A 19,810-nucleotide genomic window follows, 5' to 3' on the forward strand; every position below is an offset into this window, starting at 1 on the left:
TTGTCCCTCATTTAATCCCCACAACAACCCTGTGAAATAAATTAGGCTAAGAGGCTGTGACTGGCCAACCCTCACACAGTGAGTTGCATGGCTGAATGGCATTTGAACCCAAGTCCTAGGCTAGCCCTCTAACCACTACACAACACTCTCTCTCTTTAAACCATGGACAGGCAATCTTTTTTTCCCTTCTGAGGGCAGGGCCAGATTTACATATAAGCTGAAGAAGCTATAGCTTAGGGCCCCTCTCTCTTGGGGGGGGGGGGGAATTAAAGGGGAAAAAAACCCTGGATGTACATTTCCAAAATATAAGATAAAAAACAAATAAAACAAAACCTACATAAAGCAACAGTGTTTTGTGTTGTGTAGGCTCCTATGATGTAAGTAATGGGCCCCACCTGCTAACCTGCTCCCTAAAATATCACTTGTTTGCTCATTTCTGTATATAGGGTGCCTACGTTCTGCATGTGTAAATGGCTTTAGATACCTATTAGGTCCATAAATTACCGTATTTTTTGCCCCATAAGGTGCACTGGCCCATAGGACGCACCTAGTTTTTTGGGGGGAGAAATAAAGAAAACAATTTTTACTCCCCCCCAGGCGCGGGGCTGGGGCGGGAAGCTGTCCCCCGAGCTTGTGGGGCTGGCGGCGGGGAGAAGCAGGCTCCTCCCTGCCGGCAGCCTTCTAACCACGTCGGGGGACAGCGGGATGGCGGCGTTCCACCTCCCCGCTGTCCCCGAGCTTGTGGGGCTGGCGGTGGGGCTCTCCTGAAGCCTGGAGAGCGAGAGGGGTCGGTGCGCACCGACCCCTCTCGCTCTCCAGGCTTCAGCGAAAGCCTGCATTCGCCCCATAGGATGCACACACATTTCCCCTTCATTTTTGGAGGGGGAAAAGTGCGTCCTATAGGGCGAAAAATACGGTACCATATAGCATATATTCAGCACACAAAAACAGCAACAATTTGTTGTTGACAAAGGACAGGTGGGCGTATAAAGGGCCCCATTACCTTCTGTAGCTTAGGGCCTCATCAAACCTAAATCCGGCCCTGTCTGAGGGCCACAATACTTTCCAGGTACCCTGTCAAATAACATGGAATAACATGGAAATGAACACTGAACATGTGCTATATATTATATTGGTTTTCCAGAAGTGGCTTTTTAAGTTGCGTGGAAGTTCAAATATAATGCAGAAATTAACAGTTAGGGCAAGGGTAGGCAACCTAAGGCCTGGGGGCCGGATGCGACCCAATCGCCTTCTCAATCTGGCCCGGGAATGGTCCGGGAATCAGCATGTTTTTCCATGAGTAGAATGTGTCCTTTTATTTAAAATGCATCTCTGGGTTATTTGTGGGGCCTGCCTGGGGTTTTTACATGAGTAGAATATGTGTTTTTATTTGAAATGCATCTCTGGGTAATTCGTTCATATATATTTTTTCAAAATATAGTCCGGCCCACCACATGGTCTGAGGGATGGTGGACCAGCCCCCTGCTGAGTTAGGGGAGCATCAGGGAAATGGAATAAACTTCCACGTGGCTGAAGGTGTAATAATTCTATTTGTGCTGGGAGATTTGTTTTAAATGGGGCAGCGGAGTGTACATGTGGGGGTATCCGAGCCAGCACTCCTCAAATAAGCCACAACGAAGGAGGCGGTTGTTTGCTTCTGCCTTCTACTGAATGCTTAACTGGCCCCCGGTCTGCGCAGCTTGGGAGAGAGAAGAGCTTGGGATATTTGTTGTGCTTTGTCTTTCCAGTTCACCTCCTCACCTTACAGTCTTCCTCGGCTTCCATGCCTCAAGCATCAAGGCAGCATCAAGATCCGAGCTGATTGAGTTTATTGATTTCTCACTGATCTCCCGGGTCTTATTATTTGAAATTCATGTTCTGCCAGGAGTTGCATCAAGAGCTCCATGTCGGACGGCTTTGCATTATTTATTATACATAAACTTGGCTGGTGTGGTGTTTCCCCACCCCTCCTTTTTTGACAGCTTTTAGAGTTCAGCTTTCAAAGCCCCGCTTTCGCTGGGGAGAGGCGGACACAACGTGGCTTCTTGCAAGTCGCTTTGTATTGGAATCTTCTTCTGAGGCAGCCAAGATTTATCCACCATTCCACCATATGAATGCTAAAGGCATACTGCCTGCATCCCCCCAAATACTCAGCTAGCAGTTACCCAGAGACTATTTTTTAAGTACTCAAATAAAAAATCCCTCTGCTAGTGCAGCGACCCTTACAACAGGGACAGGGCACCTCAGGCCAAATGCAAGCCCTCCAGACCTCTATCTCTGGACTCTCATAAGTCAAAGCCCCTCAACAAGGTCACATCCATCTTCTCCAGATGGCACCCTTCACCAGCCATGGGCTGCCCCCTCCTCAAATGCTATTTTGTGCCTGGTGGGAATTTGTCCTTGAACTGTGATACTACCTCTTGCTTGCTTGGGTGCAAGACCAAGGTGTGTGTGAACGTTCTTTTTTCTTTTTTTAAAAAAACAAATTTTATTAAATTTTACAATTTTTTTTCATATTACAACATATCCAATCATCAAAATGAAAACAGACAAGAGAAAAGCATCCCCCCAATTTCCCCCCTCTCCCCCAACTTCCTCTTCTGGTTTTTCCCAATATTGGCTTCCCCTGCTTGCTTTCTTATACCTTCATATAAATTTTCTGTATAATTTATATTTTAATTTTTTATTATTATTGTTTATTTTTTCACTTTAACATCATTTTTCTATCTTTTACTCTTATTTTTGTTAATTGTAAATGTTTACTCAACCTCTGCTAGTGAGTCTATTTCTTTACATTGTTTATGTAAATACAACATAAATGATGTGTGTGAACTTTCATGTGGCCTTTCATGAACTTTCATGAGAGCCAGTGTGGTGTAGTGGTTAAGAGCGATAGACTCATAATCTGGGGAACCGGATTCGCATCTCCGCTCCTCCACATGCAGCTGCTGGGTGACCTTGGGCCAGTCACGCTTCTCTGAAGTCTCTCAGCCCCACTCACCTCACAGAGTGTTTGTTGTGGGGGAGGAAGGGAAAGGAGATTATTAGCCACTTTGAGACTCCTTCAGATAGTGATAAAGTGGGATATCAAATCCAAACTCTTCTTCTTCCTAACGAACAAAGGTTAGAGTAGATTTTTTTACATTAAGAGTCACATCCGTTGCTCTACTCGCTTCTTACTGTTCCCCTTCCCGCCACTGGAATGTGGCTTCTGGAAGGCTGTCTGTAAGGCAATGGAGCCCTGAAGCTGAAAAATGGCTCCCCAACTGTGCCTTACCATCAACCATCCTGTAACGTAGGCCAGGATGGCTGTCACCATCTAAGACAGGGGATGGAGCACCTGTAGACCTCCAATGCAGCTGGATTACATCTCCTGACCATGGGCACAACCTGGCCTCCAGCAGGTATAAGGCTCCTATGGCCCTTCCATATGTTATTGAAGTTCAGCTCCTATCAACCCTTAGTCAGCATGCCGTAGAACAACAGCATTCAGAGGACCACAAGTTCCCCCAGCTCTGTCTTAGATCTCAAAATGTGGCTCAGGGATTCCACAGCCTCCCATGGCAGCTTGAGGCTCATTTCTGGGATGTGTGTGTTTGTCCAAATCATGTGGACTTAGTGCATTTCATCTCCATGTGACCTGCAGTGTTCAAGAGAGGAAGCAAATCCCACTGCTCCAATCCCACCCACCCCATGTGCTGGGCCCGGAGGTAACCCGGGAAATGTGGTCCAGGACCGGACCAAAATCCAAAGGGTCCACTAGGAGTCAGTCTGACAGGGCCGAGGCAGGACACCAGGCAAGAAACCAGGCAAGGACAGGTACAGGATCTCAGGGAGGATCTGGCATACAGCAATGTTGCTCCTGCAACCTGGGGTGGTGTCCGACAGCCTTTTATCTTTGTCGGGGTAATGGCCAGTCCTGATCCCATGGCGACTCACTTCCCTGTTTCACCCTCCTGCAGGTACTCAGGTCTCTCACTCATCTCTTGAGTACTCAGGTCTCTCCTTCTCTCAGACCTTAGTCTCTGCTGCTCAGGAGAGGTTGGTGGGTTACTAGACCCAGGGGCCACCTCAGCCTCCCCTGACCAAACCGGTAGTGGAGCAGCTGTAAGTGATGCCCCAGCTGAAGGCAACAAGGTAATCCCCACATCTAGAGCCAGGGCAGGTTCAGGCCCCTGACTCAGCCCAGCTGGTGTTTGTTGCAGGGGAACCTGTGCAGACTGGGACTCTTCAGGATCAGGCCCAGACTTGGTTCAGATGATGTCGGAGGTAAAGAATCCGGTGCAGACTGAGACTCCTCTGGTTCCGAGCCCAAGCCCGAGTCCCAGGCCATCACACCCCACTAGCTTCCAAACCTAGGGTATAAATAGTTGTTTGTAGCTGCTGAGTGCAGGCATATAGTATTGCTCTGCGTGGTGTTGCTGGACTCAAGGATGACTCTGCTCACCCAAGCTTGACATTGACTATCTCTGACCTGGAAGGACTATAGAGCTTCCAAGTCAGGCTTAGTCATAGACTAAGTAGAAATCCAAGTTTTCGCAGACAACTGTCAAGTTGCTCTGAACACCAGCGTCATTAAAATGCCAGAGCTTTCTCGTGAATGCTATGATCCATAATGTCATTCAGTCTTTCTTCAAACAGGAAGTCCCAGAAGGAATCGACCATTCATAATGTATGTAAGTGGCATTGTTGGAGGAAGAAAACGGAGAGGCCCGAGGTTGTGAATTCACAATTTGCTTTCTTGAACCCATTGGGAAAGTCTAAATAGCTAGCAGAGACCAGACAGAGTTCACTAATGAAGATAAGAGGTGTTTGGAAAATTATCTGAAGTCGCTCGTGGATTACAAAATGAAGATCAATGAGGTTTGTGCGTCAAAAGGTTAATGGTGATAAAAGAGTCTAGAAGAGTTGAAGAAGTAGCAATGCTCAAGAAGTAAAGAAAAATAAGAGGCAGAAATTTGAAAGCTTGACTATCATATTTTTATCCCACCTTCCTTCCAGTTTGCTCAGGTTCCCCCTGATCTTTACAACAATCCCATGTTATAGATTAACCTGAGTCCTAGCAAAGGTGAATTTTGTGGTTGAGAGGGGGAATTTGAAGCAGGGCTGACTCAATCAATCAATCAACCAACCAACCAACCAACACTCTAACCACTACACACCACACTGATTCTCCAAACACCACTATCATGGGAATAGTTTGCATAAGATGTAGAAGCATTTCACACATTAACAGAAAGAGGCAAATCCAAGTTTGCCACTTGGATCTGTGCTAGGTGGTGACTTATATCCCCTGGTAAGCAGCACCAAAGTGACCTTCCTGGGGCACAAGCTCAGGCAGTGTGTATGGAGGCCCTGGGCTACCCAGATGACAAGACCCCCATCTCTGCCTAACTGATGAGGTTCAAAGAAAAGCAGAGCAATACATTTGGCACCAGCTTGGCTGCAGGAGTTGCCAGAAGACACCATTCAACCGTCTTAGGGACTCCACTTGCGATTTGTGTACAGTTTACTCCTTAGCCTTTTCTTCTCCTGAAGAAATCCTTCAAAACTATAAGCTGTAGGACTCCAGATCCCATAACTTCCAGCTGATGTGCACTCCAACATCTGGAGGGCCACAGGTTCCCCATCCCTGCCTTATACCCTATTTTGCACATTAAGGCTCCATTAATCAACAAGTATCCCTAGCAGTTCGAAAGCACATCAAAGTGCAAGTAGATAAATAGGTACCGCTCCGGCGGGAAGGTAAACGGCGTTTCCGTGCACTGCTCTGGTTCGCCAGAAGCGGCTTAGTCATGCTGGCCACATGACCCAGAAGCTGTACACTGGCTCCCTCGGCCAATAAAGCGAGATGAGCGCCGCAACCCCAGAGTCGGCCACAACTGGACCTAATGGTCAGGGGTCCCTTTACCTTTATCCTTTTGAAAAGCAGCTCCAGGAAGCAAAAAAGAAGAGAGAGATTTTATATGAGGAACCTAGCATTAATAAGCATTAATAAACCCTCTCCCCCTTTTTGTTTTGCTGAGAACCTTGTCAGAGGCCAAGCAGGGACACTATTCTCTTTGCAAAGGATGAGAAAACATGAGAGGGCTAGTGGAAGCCCAACTGCAAGCTTAGCTTTGGTTTACAGCAAACATTTAAGAACTCCCGACCCTGCCTACTTAAAGGTCTTCTGCATTGTCCCACCACCACCACCCATGAGACCAGGTATTGGAGGAAAGGTTTTATTTCTTGACTGCAGCAACTTGGAGGAACTGCAAGACAAATTAACTAAAATCATGAAGTCTGAGCAGGCGAGCGTTTTGACTAACTCTGGTAGCAAAGTGTCTCTACCACACATGGGCATCCAGCCACTGGCTTCTACAAGTTCTTGGCATCTAAGCCTCCTCCTGGCTCCAGATCATGAACAATTTCAGTGTTATACTATTTCCTCCATCTGTGTTTATATTTTTATAAATATATTTTGCAAGGTGCAAAACAAGTGGTGCAAAGTATGTGGTGAAAATGTAAGGCACTCTCAAAGAAACCATGCCAACAGTTTCTCCTAACTTGTGTTTTTATCCCTAGAGAAAGAAAGGTGCCTCAAGAAGGTCTTGGATGACATCTGCCAGAAGATTTGCCTTAATAAAATGGGCAGTCAATTTACATTATCATGCATTGTTCAATAGGGTCCCTTCCCCCTCTTGGCTGATAAAAACGAACAGGGGAGTGACAGCTGGCTGGGCTAGGGAGGTGATTAATGCCTCCTTGGAAGAGGGGGTGGTCCCTACCTGCTTGAAGGAGGCAGTGATAAGACCACTCCTTAAGGAACCCACCCTAGATTTAGTAAATCTAATGACCACAATTCCTAATCTCCCCTTCTTGTGTATAATTCTTGAGTGAGTGGTTGCAGATCAGAGCCAGACTCTCTTGGAGGAAACCTGGTTTCTAGATCCATTTCAATTGGTGTTTGTGCCCAGTTTTGGTATAGAAAGTGCTTTGGTCACCCTGTATGATGACCACTGCTGGGGGTGGGATGTGTCCCTGTTAATTCTATTTGACCTCTCCGAGGCTTTTGATACCATCAACCATGGTATCTTTTTGTAGCGGCTGTCAGAGTTGGGGGTGGACAGCACTTACCTTGCAGTGGTTCTGATCCTACTTGAATGGTTGCTTTCAGAGGTTGATGCTGGGTGAGTGTTGTCTGGCCCCATGGAACTTCAATATGGGGTTCCTTAGGATGTCCCTATTTTCACTGGAGAAATGTTGGAGGGTATGGAATTATCCAGTCCCCAAGTTGTCTGAAGGCAATCCTGTATAGGAAATATTTTTTAAAAAAAAAAAATCTTTAATGCTCTATTATGTTTTTATATATGTTGGAAGCCACCCAGAGAGGCTGGGACAACCCAGTAAGATGTGTGGGGTATAAATAGTAAAATTATCACTATGGTATAGGATGTCCTCATTTTCATCACAGAAATGTTGGAGGGTATGTGGAAGCAGGATCTGAGTGCAAAATACAATCTCCCTGCTTGTGGTTTCCAGCAAATGGTATTCAGAGGTGAACTCGCTCAAACAGTGAAGGAAGAATAACTATTGTGACGTGTTTCCAACAAATAAGACATACTTTTCCCTCCTGCAAGCTTTCCCTGACCACTGGTGCCACTTTTCAGCTGCCTTCTGTATTGTTCTGATGATGTTACAGCATTGCTATGTTTTATTGTGGTTATGTTATTGTGTTGATGCAAGTTAATCTGCTGCTGTAAAGTGCTTTGGGAACGTGAAAAGAGAAAATGATCAAGAAATGCTTTTAAATAAAATTGTTGTACTGTATGTTGGTGCTTTAATGGTTTAAAAACATTGTTATTATATATTAATTCCAAGGCTACTGAAGCAAAGCTCTGTTTTGAGAGGCAAGTTATACACCCTGAAATAAATATATGGGAGGCCAGACTTTCATTGAACAATACAAGGAATGTCTCAAGGATCAGTGCAGCCTAACCATGTCTACTCAGAAGTAACTTCTCTTGAATTCCAAGGGGTTTACTCCCAGGTAAGTGGGGGATTAGATAGCAGTCAAAATCAATTCCTTGTCTTCTCTGTGTTGGAGGGTGTGCACTAATGTAGGAACCATGCATGATATGTGGGGGAACATCTAGCAAGCGTCAACCATTCTGAACAGATATTTTCAAAGAGATAAGTCTTGTAACACCACAGACTGTGCATTGAACGCCACCATTGGCTTTATTGACCACCTTTCAAGAAAAGCAGAAAGACTCGCAACACAAAGAACTCATTACAGACTTGCTTGTGGTGGCTTGACAGCTCATTGCACAGAATTGGAAAACACTGGATCATCTTCAGCTCTCTCTGTGGAGAGAGAAGCTGTGGTCAGGAACACGATAGAGAAACAAAGTAAGTATGTTAAAACATGAAACGCTGCTCAAGACTCAAATGACTTTCTAGAAGGATGGCGTCCATTCATTACTTTTTCTAGGAACAACAAAGATATAGGGCAGTGTTTCCCAACCTTTTTTGGGCAAAGGCACACTTGTTTCATGAAAAAAATCTCGAGGCACACCACCATTACAGCCCCGTGACGTCAGCGCGCAGCGTCACGCCGGGAGGGACATGAATTGCTAGCAAATTACATGATCACCTCCTTGAGGGCTGGCTCATCTTCTCCGAAGGCAGAACCCCATTAATTAACAGCACAGACTCACACCATAGCCAAGACGAGGGGGGAAAACCTCAGTCATGCACAGTCATGCACATGTGGGGGCTAAATGAGGACGAAGACCGGGCAGAGAGCAGGGTTCAAATCACCCCACCTGGCCAGGACAATCCCTGGGTGCTCCCTTGGGCCACTCGCCTGACCCACCTCGCAGGGCTGTTGTTGCGAGGATAACACGGGGAGAACCACGCGTGCCCCCGGGAGCTCCTTGGAGGAGAAAGCTGGCAATGAATGCAATGCACGAAATATATGAGAGGAGACCAGGTTTTGCAGGTGAGGGGCCCCCGCCAGCCTCCGCTTCCAACACCCGGCGCAACGACGCCGAAGTTTCCCCCCGGGCTCGGCTCTGGGAGCAGCGCTGCTCCCCCCCGGCTCCCCTTCACCCTCCCGGCTCTCTCTGCCGCCCACTGGGGACCCCCCTTACCTGCCAAGTCCGGAGCGCCGGTGGAAGTTGCATGCATGCATGCAGGGCGCCGCGTTGCCATTGCACTGCACTGCACTCCATGCAACGCCTGCACGCATGCATTGCCTTGCATGCCTGCCAAGGGGTCTCCCCGCGGTCCGATGCGTCCCCTCCGGCGCGGATGCAGAATTGCAAAAATAACCCCCCCCCCCGACGCAGCCCTACCTGGGGGGCAGCCTCCGCCTCCGCCGCTCAGCCTCCGCAGGGATCCCCGGGCTCCATCCTGCCGCCCGATCTCCGCGGGGGCGCAGGCAGGCTGCGCGGGGTCTGCGCGGAAGAGCCCCTGCCCGCCCGGCCGCCGCTGCGCTCATTCCATGGCCGGGAGAAGAGTGCTTCAAACAAAACGCCCGGCCCGCCAGGCCACGCTGGGAAACATAGTTTGCGCACCCCGCGCGGGCGCGGAGCCCAAGGGCGAGGGGACTACGGATCCCGGCAGCCCCCGCGCCAGGGACGGAGGGGGAGAGGCCGGGTGCAGGGATGGAGGGACGGGTGGGCGAGCGAGTGAGTGAGTGGCAGCCTCCAAGCCTTGGCCGAGAGCCAGGAAGGGCCTCCCCGGAGGAGGAGGGAGGCGCAGACCGGGAGGGTGGGAGGGAACCCCAGGGGTCATCTAGTGACGGCGCCCCAATCGAAAATTTGACTTTAAAAAAAAAATCTTTCAAATTTTTTAATTTTTCCCGCGGCACACCAGGCAACATCTCGCGGCACACTAGTGTGCCGCGGAACAGTGGTTGGGAAACACTGATATAGGGCAGCCGCCAAATACACATGCTCACTTGTGGCGTAATGAACTCTGCTGACATTGTTGCCTGTTCCATTATGAGGAGACAGAGTGTTTCTAATTGTACTTGCGAAGTTATATAGAATTAAAAATGAAGGGTTGAGAAGGGACTCAATCCTTCTTTGGAAGTCCTTAAGCAGAGGGCCAAGAGCCTTAAGAATATAGAGTTGCCCCATCTAGTCCAGCATCGTATCCTCCAAGTGGCCAACCAGATGTTTCTGGGAAGCCTGCAAGCAAGGTGTGAGTGCAGCAACATTCTCTCCACTTGTGACTGGCAGCCACTGGAGGTCTACTGGCTCTGTTACTGAAGGTTTTATACATCTACTGTGGCTTGCAGCCACTGATAGACTTGCTCCTTCATGAATTTGTCTTCAAAAGCCATTCAAGTTGGTGGCCATGGCCACGTCTTGTGGCAACCAACCGTTGAAGGTGCTCTAGCTCTGGATTTTCTGAATCAATAAGTGTGTATGTGAAATGACCCTCACTGTGGATGTCCAACCATGGGCTTCAGTGGGAAATTTACTAGTGGGGCAGCAAAGTTTTAGAAAAACACTGGAAGGGGGATAAGGCCAGTTTCTCAATAATAATGCCTGTACATAATATCTCAGATTCTGCAAATGCTATAATCTACACCCATTCCATGATTTAAAGCAGATGGCTTCTCCTCAAAGTACCCTGGGAATTGTATTTTACCATTGGAGAGCTACAATTCCAAGTACCCTTAACAAACTACATGTCCCAGAATTCTTGGGGTGGGTGTGATCTTACTCTTTTTAGTAAACAAAAATGGAAACTGGGAGTCTGGAGATTATGGGGTGGACTGCCACCCTTGACACCACCCTTCTGGATGTCCATGCCTCCAACTCTATGATGCTCTGGGGGTACATCAAATTCTCCATGCTCCACATAGTGTCACAGAATCCTACAACCCAACAAAATTGTTGCGTACCCTACTTGGCATGTGGTAAAGATGATATAGTCTATGGCATGAATGTTTGGCTTCCTAAGTTGCGGTTATCCAGCAATGAGTCCACATAAGCATGTGCAAGCTCCTAAAACCCCTTTCTGAGTTTTGCAGTGGAAGGAAATCCTTTCATTTATCAAACCTCATTTCTCAATGCTCTTTCCTAAATTAGATCCTCTATCAGCGTGCATTGCTCCTTCTTCCTTCATATGGTGCTTTTCATCCAGGTCATAAGGAATATAGTACATTCTCCTGTGACCCAGCTCATTGTATTCCCATTGCATCTTCTAATTTATGAATTTCAGTAGTTGGGACAAATCTTCCATGCCGTAACCTCAAAACATGATTGATGAGAGACTCAAGCTCATGCAAAAGGCGACTTATCAGCTGGTGTCAGACTTGCTCTCGCTTGCAATTTTTCTTATTTTCTTTGCCCTGACCTTGAACGCTTTCCACAACCATGGATTTTGTGCATAAACAAAAGCCCCTCTCTCAATGAAAGAACAAATGCAAGGAGGCGAGGAGAGAGTAGTTAGGATTGGAAAGAGGCAAGGTGGAAGTGGGAACAACATGTATTCTTCTAGTACTAAAATGTATGTTAGTCTCACTGGGATTTTCTACCTGCCTTTGAGACAGTTTTTCCGCCTTTGCACAGACAAAAGGGCAATTGTATGGTTAGGAGATCTTGACAAGTATGGATTTTTGACAACGAGCCGCTATACTTTGTGATGCCTTCCCGGTCCACAGATGGCAACACCGTTCCAAAAAGATAATCTAGGGTTATATGCAACTAAGCTACACTTGGGTCAGATTCACTGAAATTAATGGGCCTCAGCCATGTTCATTAATTACAATGGATTTACTTCAAGTAGGACTAAAATTACTGACAAGTTTAATATGTAGCAATTGCCGACATCTAGGAACTGAGGATAACTTCAATTCAGTTTGCGTTTAAAAGTGAACCAGCCTGATTTGCCATTTCCAAAACAGTATCTGAACCAAAGCACATCCAGCCTTCAAAATCTGCATTGCTCTGAATTTTGCAGGGCCATTCTGCAGCCAAGTCATGTGTACAGAAATTCATATTCCAGGGGGAAGTGTGCATAAAAGCATATATTAGGGAAAATATCAGACAAAAGCTAATTCTATTAGGGCAAATTGCTTTGCAAAAAAAAAATGTGTATATTAGGAGAGATTTGCAGTAAAATGCTAATGAATTTTCATGAGCACTTTTCTTTAAAAATGCAAACTGATATGCAAACGTGGATGGTTAAGTTGCAGGAAGCAAGGAGTAAGTATAAATAGACAGATCTCTGAACGGAGAGATGTAGATGGTAGCGTCACCTAAGAATTAGCATTGGGACCAGAGGTGCATTTGGGGGAAGCGCTACCATTTCAGTTGCATTGGGCATGGAGCCTTGGGGGCACTGCAGGAACCAAATTCCATGTGAGGAATCATTAGGAAGGGAACTGAAAATGAAATTGCCAATATCGTAATGCCATTATACGAAACTATGATGTGACATGGGTGGCGCTGCGGGTTAAACCACAGAGCCTAGAACTTGCCGATCAGAAGATCAGCGGTTCGAATCCCCAGACAGGGTGAGCTCCCGTTGCTTGGTCCCTGCTCATGCCAACCTAGCAGTTCGAAAGCACGTCAAAGTGCAAGTAGATAAATAGGTACCGCTCCAGTGGGAAGGTAAACGGTGTTTCCGTGAACTGCTCTGGTTCTTCAGAAGCAACTTAGTCATGCTGGCCACATGACCCAGAAGCTGTATGCCGGCTCCCTCGGCCAATAAAGCAAGATGAGCACCGCAACCCCAGAGTCATCCGTGACTGGACCTAATGGTCAGGGGTCCCTTTACCTTTACCTATGATGCGACCACATTTGGAACATTGTGTACAGCCCTATCCACCTCAAAAAGGATACTGTAGAATTAGGAAAAGGTTCAGAAATGGGCAGCCAAAATGATCAAGGGGATGGGGAGAGTCCCCCATGAAGAAATGTTGCAGCATTTGAAATCCTTTAGCTTAGAGAAAAAGGTCAGTAAGTGGTGATGTGATAAAAGTACCTAAAATGATGCATGGCATGGAAGAAGTGGACAGAGAAAAGTTATCCACCCTCTCGTCTAACACTAGAACTCATGGACATACAATGAAGCTGAGCGCTTCATTGACAGATGAAAGGAAATATTTCTTCACACAGAACATAGTTAATCCATGGAAATCACAGGAGGCAATTTGCCTCCACAGTTGGAGGCAAACATAGTTTTGAATATCAGTTGCTGGAAACCACAAGAATAGAGAGTGCTCTTGTGCGCAAATCCTGCTTGTGGGTTTTCTGCTTGTGAGAAGAGGGTGCTGGGCTAGTTGCGCCATTGGCCTGATCCTGCAGGCTCTTGTTATGTTCTTTTGCTAGAGCCAGGCATTGATGAGGAATTAACAATTGTTTTCAATGTTAGTCATATCCAGGGTAGACCGGCTGAAATTAATGGACATTGCTGATGCAGATTCATTCATTTCTAGAGGTCTACTCTGCGTGGAGCTTTCTTGGGTATGGCTTTAAGCTCCTAGTCTTGGGGAAACAAGCATGGGATTGTAAACAAGAAAGGTACTGCATAACCACCTCTCTTGAGACACCTGGGATTGAGCACAGAGCTGCCACATGGACCTCTACTGGAGGAAGTTATCCCTGGTCACCTTGCAACTATCATCTGAGAAATAATGAATGCTTTGTTTCTGGAGTGCTGCACCTTTGCCATTGGGACAGACTTATCATCATCTTGAGACACAATCTGCTGAGATAGCTTCCTTCAGTGCCAGACAGTCCATAAAGTGAAGTGAGATAGCTGACCCTAGAAGGCAAGGTTAAATGCAGCTGGCTAGATAATAAGAAAACACCCATTTACAATGCATTTCCTATAGCTGGGGAAGACTATCACTGTAAATTATTAAAAAGACAAACTCACAAAACATGAAGCAACCCAAGGCAAATTATATATGTTTGCTGCTAAAAGTTTACTTAATGAGGTCCTCAGAGTTTTCCCTCTTCCTTGGATCCACCATTGTCATCCAGAGCTGTAAAGGATTAAAGGCTCCCCAAGCTGACTTCTCTCTTTGTCTTAAAACAAGGATTGGGAGACAGTAGCACTCCAGATGTTGTTGGACTACAGCTCCCACCACCCCCAGCCAGTGTGACCAATGGTCAGGGGCAATGGCAATTGTAGCACAGCACCACCTGGAGAGCCACAGGTTCCCCAGCCATGCTCTAAAGAGTATTGGTACTGCCTCCCCACTGTGCTTTACACACAGACCTACCTAAGGAGGCTCTCCAGTTCATCTCCACTTCTTCCATTGATTCGTCCTACTTTCCAGAATGTCATTCCCACTACTCTTATCTCTGTTACCTTTCCACTCCTCCAGTGCTTGTCTTCCCCTTCAAACTTTCAGGCATGATGGGAGTTGTAGTGTAGCATCACCTGAGGGGCCATAGGTTCCCCATCCTTCAAATGCAAAATGGCGGCCTGCTTCTTAAAAAGGTGGGCTCTTTGGATGCTCCATTCTTGCCTAGATGTTAGCTGCAATCATTCACTTTATTTATGTTCTTCCTTTTCCTCGAGGGCCCCAGGATCGCAACTGCAGGGCTCAATAGTTTTTAACTTCACAGCAATCCTGTGAGGTAGGCTAGGAAATTTTGTGGGTGCTTGGGGGAAAAGTGCCCTTGAGAGGCTGTTGAACTCCAGTTCCCATCAGCCCCACGTAGTATGACCAATGATCAGGCATGATGGGAGTTAAACGTCCAACAGTACTGTATCTGTGTCTCTGATTAACTGTTTCATTTGCCATTAATGTATTACATTTTCTGTTTCAATTTGAAATGTAGTTCTAGTGAAATATGGTAAGTACAATAAATCAAAATCACATCACAATTATGGAAACACTAAGATGCCTCAAAACTTTTTTGAAGACTCCAGTAGGACTGACTCACAACTCTCTCTCTCTCTCTCTCTCTCTCTCTCTCTCTCTCTCTCTCGGCTTGACATGAGACATTAAGCTTCATCACAAATATCAAAACATGAAAACACTTCCAAGACTTAAAACTCCTTTGAGAGCCACTTATAATTTCGAAGCCTTGTATTCCAATAAATTAACTCCCCAAAATATAAAGCCTTAAGATTCCTTAAAAGTACTACAGTACGTTGTCAGTAAGGATGAGCAAACCTTAATTTCAATTTCTCCCAGTCTTAAATACAGTTCTGCACATTTGAGGACATAGGAAATGCCTACTGTATCAGGCCAATGGCTCATTTAGAACTATATAGAGTATTCCCAATGTGGTCACACCAAAGATTTGTATAATGGCATTATGATGTTGGCAGTTATATTTTCAATTCCTTTCCCAATGTTCCTTATCATGGAATTTGTCATTTCACAGCTGCCACACACGGGGTCCCCATCTTCACTGAGCTATCTGCTACAACCTCAGGGTCTTGCTCCTGGTCCGTCACTGCCAGTTTAGACCCCATGAGTGTATATGTGAAATTAATATCATTTTGCCCCGACATACATCACTTTTCACCTGTACAAACAAAACACTTCCACATGTCTCCTCTTCATGACTCACCATCACAACCTTCCCCACCTCCTTTCCTGAATGTCAAGTTAAATAATCAGACCTCACCTCTGACTGAGAATGAATCTCCTTCATAACACACATCTTCTGGGATATTTCAGCGCTCAGTAGACTTCCATCTGCAGCTGGTATACACTGCAAGTCTAAGTGCTCATTGTGCTAGGCCCTGCAGCTGGATTAACATGGTGTGCTCCCCACTGTTGTCTATTTACTTCCTCCTTCCCATGGTCAACAACCCATCTCTAGCTCAGAAAGCAGAGCCCCTGCCCCTCAACATCGCCCACCACACCACCTTCACTGTGGGCTTTGCAACATTATGCTGTTGTCAACTCTGAGGCTTCTGCTGTGTCAAGCAAGTAGTGATGATGTCCTCTGGCATTCTGGAAACCATAGAGCACAAATAGAGATGCACATGTCTAGAAGAGATTGCAGGACTCATTGCAAATGCCACAATACACCCCAGAGTCTTGGATTGAACAGAATGTATTTGGCAGAGCAGAATAACTATTGACAGCTCCAGAAATGGAAGGTGGACATAGCTGAAGGATTAACACCTTGGGGGCATGCTGAACCTGCCGCCAATGTATTTCTGTAATAGGTCCAGAACCGTATTGGAAAATGGCAGAGTTATGGATCAATCCCAGAATTGTGCAGAACAAGTGACACAGATTCCTCTTTGTGCAGAACACCACCATTCTTAAGCATATAAGAAGAGCCCTGCTGGATCAAATGGAAGGTCCATTGAGTAATAATGGCTAAGCAGAGACCCACAAGCAGGACATCAGGGAAATTCTCTTTCATGGGTTCAACAGCTTTAAGGTTTCCAGTTTAAATCTGGTCCTGCTGATGTGCACACTTAATTCTTCTAGTCTTTAGAACAGAGATAGCCTACCAAATAACTGTTGGACTCAAGCTCCCATTAGCCTCAGCCAAGGGATGGGAGTTACAAATTAGCAACATCTGAACTTGGATTCCACCCGCTGAAGATGAATGGGCTGGATGAGATATGAAGAAACTAAGCGAGTCAGACTTGGGTTTCAGTGTAGTCTTGATACCCTTGAGATGAAAAAGAGAATATGTCCTCTGACATTTACAATAGCAATGTGTGCTGCAGAAAGAGACTTAAACTTCAAAAGTCCTGTTATTTCCAGTATGTATCCATTTTTTGTTTAATCATTTCCACTGTGGTTTATCATCAGGTTGATTAATTTATCTCTTCAAGGAACCTTTAGTTGGCTCTGCTGTCATGTCATTCCTCACCCCACTCCTTCAAACGCCTGCAGAAAAGTGAAAAACTAATTAGCGCCATTCTTTTTTCCTCCCTCTGTGTGTATTCTTTTATGCTTCTTTTTTGTATCTCATGTTTGGGGTTTGTGAGGTGGGCATTAAAGTGGCATAAGAACCAAGGGGCTTTCCCCTCCCCCTTCTCCTGAACAAAGGGGGAGCCATAGCTTGTGGAGTGAAGGGAGTCGTCAGATCTGTTTTAATAGATGTCCAAGCTCTACTGAACAGAAGAAGGTGTAAAGGACATTCAGTGTGAATGAAAGTTGAAGGTACCTCAGAGCAAAATCTGAGCATGGGAATCTGTTTACATTACCAGGACAGAACTGAGCTCACAGTCCTTTTACACAAAAGTCTACTCCTAGTTTACTTTCTTCATTCCAGTAGCTTAATTTAGCTGAGAAGAAGCCCTGATATATTTAAAGAATTGGAACATTTGGCTCCATCTGCACTGTTCCTTTAAAGCAGTATCATACCTCTTTAAACAGTCATGGGTTCCCCCAAAGCGTGTTCTCCTTCAGGGAGAGCACGTGTTGTAGTGGGGTCTACTGAGCCACCCCCTTTGTTGCTGGGTAAGTTCTCCAAAATGGCCAGGGGGCAGTGATTGGATTGCTGAGTTGCTGGGGGGAAAGTTAGGTTGCAATTTTGGTGGGAGTGGTAAAAGGTTTAAATACTCTGCACGCAGCCTTGTACTTTCTCTTTTGCTGCATGCAACGGATCACCCGCCCACCCGCCCTAGAGTAAGGGGTAGTTGCGTTGACCTTGCTATGCCTGTCATGGAGTCGTCTGCCTTTGAGCAGGGGCCTGGTAGGAATTTTTCCACCTGGCAAATTGGCTGGCTGGGTGGTTTTTGCCTACTGCGTAGCAAATCGTCACAACTTGTAAAGTTGTGGTTAGGCATTGGTTATAAATCTGGTGGAGGAGGGGTTAGGATAGGCTGGGCCTGCCCTTCCATGGTTGCTGCGGAAAGGGAATTCCGTTAAAGGAATCCTGGGGCTTGCCATCTTTTCGTCCAGTCCCTGGAATGGGACTAGGGCCGGCAAGCCTTCGGGGAGCAGGCGGGTGAGAATTGAGGGTCTGTGACTCAGCTCCAATTCTTCCCCGACTTGTTCTCCCACACTGGCTTTCGGTGGTGCCCGGAAGTCAGTTCTGTCCCCAGGCGGGGGGACAGATAGTCTTAACCAATGCCTAAACAACCACTCACGGTTTGTATTTGAATAAAGTTGTGGCCAAAATCATGCCAAAAATCTTAAACAAAAATTACGTGTCCGTTGTGAGTTATTTTGGGGGGTGGATTGGGGACCTCGACACGCAAAGAGAAAGAGGGGTTGGCTATTGAACCGATTGCAGCTCTGTGAGGGGAATGGGGCTCTCCTCACAACTCTTAGCAGCCTTAACAAACTACAATTCCCAAGATGTTTTACAGGGCAGTCATGGCTGGTTAAAGTAGCACAATACTGCTTGAAATGTTTAGTGCTGGTGGGGCACTAGAAGTCCTTGCTGCAAATCACATAGAGATCATCTACCAGTAAAGCCCAATCTACCTTCTCCTCACCCTTCCTACAGATGACCATTGAAACAGTAGCAGACAATGGGGTGGAGTGGGTTGTTTTGTTTACCTAGAGATGGAAGGGGAGAGGTGAGATGGTGAGGTCAGTGCAGTGCAAACCCAGCAGTAGGGACACCAGATTGGCTCTGCTGGTGCATTTGCACTATGCAGACCTTGACACTACCTTGCCCCATCCCACCCACCCCCCAAGTGTTAATGCTCAGGGATATTGGGAGTTGTAATCCAACATGGGGGGGTGCAGTTCTATACCCCTGTTTTAAAGGTTTGGGCCTGGAGAATAAATTCCGAAACCACTGACGCATTTTTCGTAGCCTGGGATTCATCTCCCACCGCCAGCTCTCCCTCTTTTTCTTTTCTTTCTTAAATTTTGCAAGCTATTACAAATACAGAGAAATGCTCTCAGATGCCATTGAACTCAGACAGCACCTGGTATCAGAATGGATTGCTTCAATATGGATCAGTCCATGTTTTCTCTTTTGCCCAGGCCTCAATCTCTAAGGGAATAATATCATATTAGTCTTCAATAAAATGATTCTGGCTCCCCCCATTGCCTTCCCCCAGCTAGCAGGAGATTACAGCAGGAGAATGGAATACTCAAATACCCAAAGGTGCCATGAATTCTCCAGAGCTGACTCTCTTATTTATTTATTTTGTTTCCTTGGTTTGCTTCACTGATCAAGAAAGAAAGAAAAACTCTGAAAAGTTGTGGATTTCAGTAATACCTGGCTTATTCACTGATGCAACTGGAAACTGCATTATCTCCTCTCTTTCCACCACTCCCACCCCCTGCTTTTTCACCTGTCACACACGGGAAAAAAGTCTGCTTCCCCCTGACAATGTTGTAGCTGCTGTTCAGCTGGGAGAAGGGGTGACTATGAGCTCATTATTTTATGCTCAATTTCCCTCTTTAATACCTAGGATAGGCCACCAAGAGGAGGAAGAGGAGATGGAAAATAAACACAGGTAAGAGGGATGGGGGGGGGAAGAGAATTTGGTTCAGGATGCATTTAAATAAAAATGAACCCAACCCTTTGCAATTTGTACTTCTCTGAATTTTGCAATGCAGTTATCCAGCCACGTAATGAATGCAAAAATGTATGTAGTAGGAGAGCAGTATTAGTGGAATTAACTTTCAAAAAAGAACACCGCATTAAGGGAAATTGTTTTGTAAAAATGTGTGTGTTTGGCCAAGTTGCACCTGAAAAGGGTGGGAGAAATTCACACTAAAATGCTGATGGATTTTCAAGAGAAATGTTTAAAACCAATCAACCACAAAGCACATGTGGAAGTGTGAAGAACCAAACATGTGGTGGTATTCAACTAAGTTTTACTCTGAGTAGACCTGCTGAAATTAATGAACCTAATGAAGTCATGCTCATTAATTTCAAAAGGTCTACTTTGAGCAACA

Source organism: Podarcis liolepis (assembly GCF_965112155.1).
Source record: "Podarcis liolepis genome assembly, chromosome: 15".
Lineage (NCBI taxonomy): Eukaryota > Metazoa > Chordata > Lepidosauria > Squamata > Lacertidae > Podarcis > Podarcis liolepis.